Consider the following 11,617-nt stretch of genomic DNA (forward strand, 5'->3'; position numbering starts at 1 on the left):
AATTAAGATGAACACCTGCTTACACAGTTACAGTTTGCTAAAGCAAGCACTCTACTTTGTTAAGAGATATGAGGAAATGCTTCTAAAACAATTTTCACCATAAAACACTAAAAAAAACTAATCCAAGGGCAAATGGGAAATGTTGGAAAGGTTTAGGAAGTGCTAAGAGGAGCCATGTTTTCCACTCTGATTCTAAACATATTTAAACATAAATCTCACATCTTTAAATAGACCCCACCAATACTGCCCACTAACCATCCCAGGAATGACAAAAATAAATAGTGTTTTTTATGAGTCCTCAGCTATTTACAGTTCTATACATACATATATATACGCACATATGTATACTTATATACACACACACACACTCCTATAGCAGTCATATATATATATGTATATATAGAAACTGCTGGATGCAGAAGTTTTTTTACTCTCTGGTATAAAATCAAGCAGCCAAAATCCAATGCAATGTACTAGCAAATACCAATACCATTTGTGAAAAAAGAGCCTTTAATACTTTCAGACCTTAATGCCTTTCAGACCTTTAGGCAGTCTCAGGATGGATGAAGACAGATGGCTTTCCAAGTAGCTACAGCAAACTGGGTTCTCAGGACTCCGGTGACTGGAGAAAGGGAAACATTACTCCCATTTTTAAGAAAGGGAGAAAGGATGACCCGGAGAACTACAGGCCGGTGAGCCTCCCCTCTGTGCCTGGGAAGATCATGGAGCAGATCCTCCTAGAAGACATGTTAAGGCACATGCGTGACAAGGAGGTGATCCAAGACAGCCAGCATGGCTTCACCAAGGGCAGATCTTGCCTGACCAATCTGGTGGCCTTCTACGATGAAGTGACGGCATCGGTGGATGGGAGGAGGGTGATGGATGTCATCTACTTGGACTTCTCCAAAGCCTTTGACAGGGTCCCTCATCACATCCTTCTCTCCAAATTGGGGAGGTATGGATTTGAAGGATGGACTGTTCGGTGGGTTAAGAACTGGTTGGCTGGTCGCAGCCAAAGGGTTGTGATAAATGGTTCTATGTCAGAGTGGAGGCCGATCACAAATGGAGTCCCCCAAGGCTCAGTCCTGGGACCGGTGCTCTTCAATGTCTTTGTCAATGACATAGACGATGGAATCGAGTGTACCCTCAGCAAGTTTGCAGATGACACCAAGCTGAGTGGTGCAGTCGATACATTGGAAGGAAGGGAAGCCATCCAGAAGGACCTGGACAGGCTGGACAAGTGGGCCCACGAGAACCTAATGAGGTTCAACAAGGCCAAGTGCAGGGTGCTGCATTTGGGCCAGGGCAATCCCAGGTATTTATACAACCTGGGGGAAGAAGTACTTGAAAGCAGCCCTGCGGAGAGGGACTTGGGGGTCCTGGTGGACGAGAAGCTGGACATGAGCCAGCAGTGTGCGCTGGCAGCCCGGAGGGCCAGCTATGTTCTGGGCTGCATTAAAAGAGGAGTGGTCAGCAGGGAGAGGGAGGTGGTGGTCCCCCTCTACTCGGCTCTTGTGAGGCCCCATCTGGAGTACTGTGTCCAGGCCTGGGGCCCCCAGCACAAGAAGGATGTGGAGCTCTTGGAACGAGTGCAGAGGAGGGCGACCAAGATGATCAGAGGGCTGGAGCACCTCTCCTATGAGGAAAGGTTGAGGGAACTGGGCTTGTTTAGTTTGGAGAAGAGAAGGCTCCAGGGAGACCTCATTGTAGCCTTCCAATACTTGAAGGGAGCATATAAACAGGAGGGGGATCGATTGTTTGTGAGGGCGGATAGCGATAGGACAAGGGGGAATGGTTTTAAACGGAGACAGGGGAGATTTAGGTTAGATATTAGGAGGAAGTTTTTCACACAGAGGGTGGTGACGCACTGGAACAGGTTGCCCAGGGAGGTTGTGGATGCCCCGTCCCTGGAGGCATTCAAGGCCAGACTGGACGTGGCTCTGGGCAGCCTGGTCTAGTGGTTGGCGACCCTGCACTTGGCAGGGGGGGTTGAGACTCGATGATCTTTGAGATCCTTTTCAACCCAAGCCATTCTATGATTCTATGACTCTCCTGAATAATTTCCCTGCAGGCTGAGAGGACTCTGCTCCAAACACTGAATAATCCAGACTCTCTTTTAAATAAAGAAAAATGCACTGAGTATTCTTATGTGAATAAACACAGGACAATAGGTTATAAACTGGGCTGTAAATTAATAGAGGCAGAGAAAGGAATAAGGGAGAAAAGTGAAATTATCACTGAAGAACACGGATATGACAAATACATGGAATAAATAAAGCATCTTCAATAAACCAGCAGAACATCCCAAATTCATTTTGTAAGGTAAAAAATGAAAGCAAACCATGCAGTTTGGGACGAGCTGATGTGTTCAGCCCAAAGCTTGGTTTAGAACAATGCACTGGCATTGTATTTATACCTCTGTCAGCTGCTGCTATTTCTTCACAGGGGATCAAATGATAAATAATCTGAGGGCTTCCTGAACTCCAGCATAACCTTCCAAGAGGAATTTTGAGAACCCCTAAAGACTTGTACAAGGTTTGAACACTCTCTTCAACCCAGAAAGGAATTAAGTTTTTTACTCTAGAATTCTCACTTGGAAAATACCAGCATCAGTACATTGCCATGATACCAAATCAATATTAATTCTGGGATCATCTACTATAGTCAGATCTCACATGGAGGAAATGCATCTATTTCAAGAGAAGAAAAAAAAAAGTTAAGGAATGGGATGGTGCCCTTAAACTATGATATACATATATAAAAAAAAATGTAGGAGTCTGTTGCGCTGACATGGAAAGTTTTGAAGAAGTCCATAACTTCTCTGTGTGAGAACTGAAAAGTCTGCAAAGCAGACTGTTCCCTGATAAAAAATTCATCATTGTCCTTACGAAAAATCAGCAGTACTATTCTGTACTCTTTTCCATATGAATTAAATACTTTTATTACTCCATTATTAATGTTTTAGTCATATATCATTATTTCAGTGTGAATTTGATTTATGATTTCTTTCTTATTATGAAGGTGTCAGCAATATGGGTAAAGCCCATCGGAATTGGCACAGAGGCAATTACTCCTGTTGCTTAGTCCCTTCCATCCTCTAAGCAAAATTCAGGCTCTACTGAAGTCACTGCCAAAATGATAATAATACAAAGCCCAGGGCAGAGCTGTGCCTCACTCCCTTCTCTGAATTGTTCTTTTGCCTAAAGTTTTTCCACACACAGGTTTCTCCCTGGTAGAGGAAGACCTTGTGTGCTCCTCTGGCGTGCACATTCTCTATCACTTTTGAGCTGTTATATCTGAAATTAAAGATACAGGCCCAAAAGTTTGGGAATTCTCTGCTGTAACTCTTGGGTTCTTTCAGGTATTCAAATGCTATGCAACAGCAGTTACTCCCATAGATGGCTCATCAGACTTGTTAAGCTGAACAAAAACAAGTTGAAATGTAAGTCAGTGTGGAACACTCAGTCATTTGCTCAAGGCACGAATGAGCCTGAAAGGAATGGGCTGCTAGAATAAAAATAACAAATACAACTACCAGCAACTTTCCAGAGAGCAGCATATACCCAAGCAGCTTGGGCTTAAACTTTGATTAAACGGTGAAAGGAAACCAAATGAAAAACAACATTACACCTTATCTTTAATGTTACGCAGTGTGGAATTTCTAAGTAAACTTAATTTGATAACAGATACCAAATGATCAGACTCCAGTTTTGACAGCAACAGGCTCCTGCAGTGCTTATAATTATTATTTTGTGTTTCAGCTCTGATTGGACACTGAAGTCCAGAGCTCAGCTTCAGCACTGTACTCACCATTGTCGTTTTGCCCTAGCACTCCATGTAACTGCAGCTTCCCCAGGCTCCGTACTCGGAAGTGAGCTTTCTTGCAACTCAGATGATGGCTAAGAAACATACATAAGATGTCAGAACACATTTATTTTTTGTTTTAAATTCCTCTTCCTACTCACCTGTTCTCCCCTTAAGTGGCCTTTTGCCTCTGCCCCATCAATCAGTTTTTCTTTTCTGTCTGCTTCCCTTGACATCTTGATTCTTTCCTCCTAATTGCAGAGCACTGACCTTGCATTTATTTATACCTTAATCATCAGGTGTTCTTCTAATTCAGACACTCACCAAACGTTGGTGGGATATGCTCAGATATGGTAGCACTGCACAAGGCCTAGCATCTAACTAGCCCCTTTTTATACAGCAGTAACTCACTCTCCCCATACATCATATTTACAGGAACTGCACAGCTGCATTACGAGCTGCAGTTATATATATATAATATACAGATCATAAGCTAAAATTATAATTCCTATGCAGCATTTCCTAATTATTATTACCATTAATAAAGTTAATACTATAATGATTTTAAAAACCCAAATTCTTAAGTTTTGTTGAATGGTTCCTTTGATTTCATTTACAGTGTAAGGAAATAGCTGGGTTCTTGCAGCACTTGAAATCTTTTCTTACCCTTCTCCCTCCTGGAAGCTGTCACTCAGCCTGGGATAAGAAGCGCAGCATCTGCATTAGCATTCAGCATGCGTTGTGACAGTGACCAACCATCTCAAGCAGTACTGGTACAGACAGGTGGATTAAACTCCATGGGAACGTGGAACTAAATCGTGGCAGGGCAATAAAGGATGAAATTAAATCAGAGGTAAAAAAAAATTACATCCTGTTTGACCACGTAGATCTACATGAAAAATAACATTACCACCACAGCAAGCAGTTAATCATGTAATGAGTCAATGACATCATTCTCATAGTCTCCCAGAGAAGACTGTTGGGCATGGCTAGGGGACAGCTGACAGTGACTGGTTGCTGGACAGCTGATAACTTTGTTTAGTTCCTCCATTACTTGCTGTTTAATCTGAGGAATGTCAGATATCATCACTTGATGGAATGAACAACCTGGATCACAAGTACATGGTGTCCATTCTGCACAATGAAGAGTGCCACTGGAGATGACGTTTGCTTGCTTTGCCATACAGGGATTTACCCGCCATACAGGTTTGCTTTGCCCCTATTTTAAATCTCACAGAAGTTCTCTCTCTGAAGATAACCACTTCAGTTCAAATTTTCTCAAGAGCACTCATAGGATGTTGCATACATATTTCTTCCTTCATGTTATCCTTCCAGCTTAAAAACACTTGCTATTTCAAATCTAAGTGATACATATTCTTTTATTACAGAAAAGCAGTGTACTTTTAGTAGATCAGGGTTGGAGCTAGCACAGTAATCAGAACTACATCAAGACATCAAGACTTCACAAGTTATTTTCTCTAATAATGCTCCTTGTCTTGACAAAGTAGGCTACTTGCTCTCTTTAGAGCAGACTCCCACTCCAGATAGGGATCAGAGGTTGCAAGTTGTATTTTTAGCCTGAATATAAAGAAGGTTTTTTTTACAATAAGGGTGGTGAGTCACTGAAACTGATTGCCCAGAGAGGTGGTGGAGGTCCAGTCCTTGGGAACATCCAAGGTCAGGCTGGAGTGGCTCTGAGCACACTGATCTGCTGTAGGTGTCCCTGTTCATTACAAAGGAGTTGGACCAGATGGCCTTTAGGGGTCCCTTCCAACTCAAATGATTCTGTGATTCTATACATTAAGGTTAAGGGCTAAAGAATATCTTTCCAATTGCATAATAACTGAAAATTCCTGTGCACGGAACATGATGTCTAATACCCAAGAAATAGCAGGTGAATAAAGCATGTAAGTAGGTGACCATAATATAGATAGTTTTTGCTCTCAGCTGAAGACATTTTTAATCAAACTGTACAATAATGATAACTGAGCACCTTTACATCTTCACCTTTCACCATTTCCTCCCCATTTACCTATTCCTCTCCACATCTAAAATAAAAATTAAATTAAAATAAAAATAAAATTTTGAAAGTTTTAAACCAAAATAATTCTGGTAACTGTCAGCCAGCTAATATATTCCTGGAAGCTCTCAAATACTCAGACCTGAAATGTTATGTGCCATAATCCACAGGTCTAAGAACTACTTGAGCTGCTAACAAAATGTGTTAGATTTCTTACACACAGGAGCTCGGCTGATGAACTTGTTGGGCTATTATGCAAATAAGGACTTATAATTTATGAAACCAACACAACTCAATGATATCATTTGAAGACTTCTGCTGAGGATGCACCCTTTGTAAGACTACACACAACACGTTAACCATTCAAAGTCCCCCAATTTCAAGTTAGTTAGTATTTGTGAGCTGTGTTATCAATACTGTTCTTTCCTCTCTGACACTCTGCATCTGGCAATTTCCTCATTCGTTACAAAACTGCATTCTTCAACATTCATCCAATTTTAGAGAGAGGGAAAAGTCAATGTTCTTGAAAAGAAAGCAATGCCTCATTGAAAATAAGTCATTAGGATAATCAGAAATAAGCGTAGGCTTCCCTGTCACGTACTTCAAATATTAAACTATTCTGGCTCTCCTTAATAGAAAAGGATTTCTTGTGCTAGCCAGATATGCCACACACACTATATTCAGATTTCTTTGCAAGTGATAGACAAAACTTACAATGCAATGCTCCCTCCTTCCAGTGACTTGTCTGACAGCCACTCCTCTTGCCTGGATGAAGCAGGATGAGTAAAGCTTCTGTTTGGAGGCCTACAAGCCACACAGCTGCATTTGTTCCACAGACTGTGTCGCAAGGGCTGGTGCACAGCTTTATTTTGGTTTAAAAAGTGGTTGATTTGGATTCCAAATCCAAATAAGGAATTGGTTCGACTGGATATCTCAGTCCAATCTGTCCAGTTGGATGTCTGCCCAACTGGCTATTGCAGTTGGTGCGCTCAGGAAAGACTTGTGCCTCCTGGCAGGTGTAATTTAAACACAAAAAAAGTAAACATGCAAGACTGCATGTGGAGCACAATAATGAACAACAAGCAGCATGCAAAAATGCTGTTTGAATCAACCAAAAAAAAAATATTTGCAATTATGCTATCACAAAAGGAGACAAAGGCTCAGATGAGGCATAGAAAAATAGGTGCAGAAGCACTCAGAATTCTAGTATCGATCACTTAAAAAAGATGACAAAATGGTTCATGATAGAAATTGATAATGAACATTGTGAAGGTGACACTCCAAAATTTTCTGTTTTGCCAGTCTCAGATAATGGGCACTTTCAGTGAAACCAGGAATACATTCCAAAGTAATATATATATATTTTTTTTTTCCCAAAAAACATCTAATAAAATTCTAGAGCTCGTAGCCAAAACCAAAAATTCAGATGGAATAAAAGATTGGATATTTGAATACTTAAAAAAAAAAAAAAAAAAGGAGTTGTAACTAATGCTTCAGGGATATTAACTTCAACCATCAGGGGCTTAAACTTTTCTCCTTCTATAGGAGGCCAGGATGAGACTTATCACACTGGACAGATCATAACACATGTACCAGCACTCTGTTAGGTGTTTCCTAAGGCTCTGGCCACTGTTGGAATTAGGTCACTGAGCCAGGTATGAACAGCTGGATCTGAACAGTCACTGCTAAGACCATCCCAGGCACTTTATAGGACTCAAGGTTACCAAAGATCTGTGTCTATTATAGAAAAGAGGGAAGACACAGAGCAGCAACTTTGTCCACCCTCAGGTTTCCTGCAATTTTCCCATCTGACCTATGTATGAATACCTGACTTGGGTACACAGGCTTCTAATTTTTGTGAAAAGCCATGGCTCCAGATACCACCTGACAGGAACTGAGAGGACAGTAAGGTTTTCAAGAAGAAACAGAGCATCTCCAACAACTCTCGGGTCACCGCAGTAGTGGGGGTTACATGGGCACAGCAGCTCCTCAGGGACATCCAGCATTGCTTGTTGAAAAGGAATTTCAAACAAACTCATTAGAAGTCACTGCAGTCCAAAAATACTGCTTCCTCTTCTCACTTAGCATAATCCTGTAAGAAATACTGATGCTTGGACCTGCTGCGATACGCAGCATCTGTAGATATGCAGAGATAACACAAGAGCACTTCTCTTTCTTCATTATATTAACAAACAAGAACTTAGTTTGCTTCAAAATAGTTTATCCCTGCATGTACATACAAAGGAAAATGAAGTTAAAAAACAAAGCACTGAAAGGCTTAAAATGGAGAATAAAAAGGATATAGAAAAATCCTTCATAGTTCTTCCAATGCAATCTCTTAGAAAATACATCCAGTCCTAGATAGAAAAAAAAATTAAGTGGCAATTTGAGTGCTGAACTTAGGGACTTAGAATGGAAATATGAAGTGGACAATTCAAAGATTATGTAAACTGTAGTGCAAGAAACAAGGGATAAAGGTATCCACTTTGCAGAAGTTTAGTATTTTTAATATACAGTCTTCCCAGGTGGTTTTACTTCACATACATATTTAAACCACTGCATCTTCCTGACTGAATACACGCACTGCTGTTTCACATCTGGCTTATATCTATAAAAATGTATCATCCTTTGCCAAACAAAGGTGACTTCCATGCTACAAAATGCTTCTGATCCAGTCTGTTATTAGATTTGTGCTAATGCAGATAAACACATTCAAACATCATATCCTTACACATAATATGGATTTAATCATATTTCAAAATAAAGAGGATTTCTATCAAATTAGCTGATTTGCATTTGTACCTAGTTAAAACCAAATGAAGATGTTTTTATTACCAAACAAATGCCCACAGGCAGACAAACAATGTAGGTACAGCCAGTGCTACCGCTGTAGCCTGAGCATGTACTGGGTGTGCTCTCAGTGCAACACTGCAAGATTAGTAAAACAAACAGGGATGCCAGTTGTGTGATGAAGGGAGAGGATGAAAGGTGGTAGCAAAGAGCTATTAGAAGGGTGCGACATGCTGGAACGGGTTACTTTTTGATTTCCTTTATTCTCTAAGTTTTATCGCTTTTTGGCAGAATTGAGTTACAGCCTTACAGAGGGTAGTGCACTGAAGTTTGTCAGCTAGCCCTAAGGCTCAGCAATGTACCAGGTCAGGCATTGATCTTGGCGACAGTGGAACAAATGCATTTTGACTAATTCTACTGAATTCAGTTGCTTCCTCCCATGAGGAAAAAGAAGTATTAATTATTTACATTATAATACCATCTAGCCCTGTAATTCCCAAATCCAGCTGTGCAATGCTAGGCATTACTTAGAGAAAAGAGCAACTCCATCTCACAAGATTTCACATCCTAAATTGACAAGCTAGACAATATGAAGGAGAAAAGGAGCACTGTCTTCTCCACTTAGAGATAGCAAGCTGAGAGCCAAAATGCCTGCCCAAAATGGCAAGGGAAGTCTGTGGAACAGGACAGAATTAAACTCTTACTTCCTCAGATCTAATACCTGAACCATGCAAATTTCTAAAAAAAAAAAAAAAAAACACCCGGTTTTGTCTTATTTTTATTTACAAGTAACACTGTAAAGTACCTGAGCAACACGTCAACTATTTTCTGCATTAACTTCCTCTCTGGGTGCTTCCAAGGCAAGCTACTCCTGAAACGGCATACTTTGCTTTATGAGGCTTTAGCATACAGAGCATCAATCACAGAATCACAGAGTGGTTTGGGTTGGAAGGGACCTCAAAGCCCACCCAGCCCCAACCCCCAGCCATGAGCAGGGCTGCCCCCACCAGCTCACACTGCCCAGGACCCCATCCAACCCAGCCTGGAGCACCTTCAGGGATGGGGCACCACAACTCCTCTGGACAAATATTCTATGACAATTACATGCCAAAGTCATTTAGGAGCTTTTAAAGGTTTTATTCTCAGGGTAGAGAAGTTCATAATTTGAGATACAGTTTCTGGTTCAGTGGGTGGTTTGTATTTGTGGTCATTTGAGAACAGGATCTGAATCCTCGAATGAACAGAACAATGGCCCACCTGATTCCAGCTGCTATCTCTAATTGCAGGCCCTTGTAGTCATTTCAGAGCAAAGCAGAAACTACTTCATAACTGATAAGCTGGACAAAGGGCCGATAGCCCCTGAACTGAATTCACTGATAGTTAAATGTCTCCTGAAATATGCAGGTTTGTATCTCTTCTGCAGTTTTACTCTTTCAACAAGAACTTCCACGTTTAGATTTATCTATAGAAGGGTACAGTTTAACTTGGAACAATACTATTTGGTCTCCTGGTACTTGTACCTTTTGTGGCACTGCTTTCACTGATTAGAAAGTGGTTTCTATTTCTTTTCATGTGTTACATCTTTGCCTCTCAATTTTCTTTCAGTGCTCCCATTGTTTTTACACTATGAGAAAAGACAGATTAAGAATCCTCCTCCTCCAGATATTCTACATAGCTTTATAATTCATTTATGTACCTCTTCCTGGCCAGACATCCACTCAGCAAAGAAACAGCAGGAATGCTGAAAGTCAGACCTGAGGAGAAACCCATTTCAAAGAGATGATTTTAGTACACTTGAAACTGTACTAAAGCGTGCCTTACAAAAGGACAGTTGGGAGGAAGGTTTCCAAAACCAACACAGAGACACTGCTTATTAGGCATAGGAAACAAATTCTCCTTGCAGACAAAACAAAACAAAGAAACAATAAACCACCTCAAAACAGCAAAAGCTGAACCTCAGAAACAAACGGGTCAGGGAGAATTTATTTTGCCTTACGGTATTTTTCAACTTGGTGACCAGGGTGTGCTTGCAAAGACAAGGTAGGTCAACACCATTGGCTGCAAATGGCTAAGAGTTCTGGACTGTGATGTCCTTACCTTTTGAAAGAGCAAGTGATTCAAAGTGACAAAGGGAAAGTCATCTGCTCTGCAGTAGGTGTGCCTACACGACAAGATAATTCTTTGTGGCTGTGAAGATATAACCAAGCTCACATTTGCCCATATTGTAGAACTGTTCTCGACGATGGCTGGATTCAAGCACTTCAGAAGTCCAGAGACTTGGAATAAGACCTAGAAATTATAATTAAACAGCAAATCTATCTGGATATTTGCTAAAGAATCAGTTAATATTTGCTATATTGCAATTATTTATTATTATTATTTTAATATATTTTGCTACATTGTGTCAGATAAGGTCTGAACATTCTTGTTGCAAAAGAAATGAATTTATGGATTGCTAAAGCTGCAATTAACATCACAATTTGCACCTCCAGGTACTCTGCTCTGTCAACATCTCTGAAATAGTAATTATTTGAAATAACTGTGGTCAAACTTTGCATTTCTATTACCTACTGTCTCGTGATTTATATTGCTTTATAAACTAAGCAAAATGGAAGTGCTATATTGCAGATGGAGCTGAAATTCTGGAGTGAGCTATCCCGCAAGGCTACACTTCAGCTGCATAAATCTTGGCATGGTTTGTAGGAGCTATGCTTTCCTGGTAGCGTTTCATGTCAATGATCAGTATTTGGAAATCTGCTTAATAAGACTGAACTAACACAGCAGCAGGATAGTCAGATCTTTTCAGATCTGTCAGGACACAATGGTGATATTAGAGATACCTCATGGGGAAAAAAAGAAAGCAACATCTATTCGAGCTTTGGAAAAAATAAGTACTTTTGGCTCTTAACATTTTGTTCTACTTCTATAATGTATGACCTACATATATTACTAGAAAAAATATTTTTAAAAGGTACTTTATTTCCCCAGAGCTTTACTGAGAGT

This window comes from Numida meleagris, chromosome 3 (genome assembly GCF_002078875.1).
Source record: "Numida meleagris isolate 19003 breed g44 Domestic line chromosome 3, NumMel1.0, whole genome shotgun sequence".
Lineage (NCBI taxonomy): Eukaryota > Metazoa > Chordata > Aves > Galliformes > Numididae > Numida > Numida meleagris.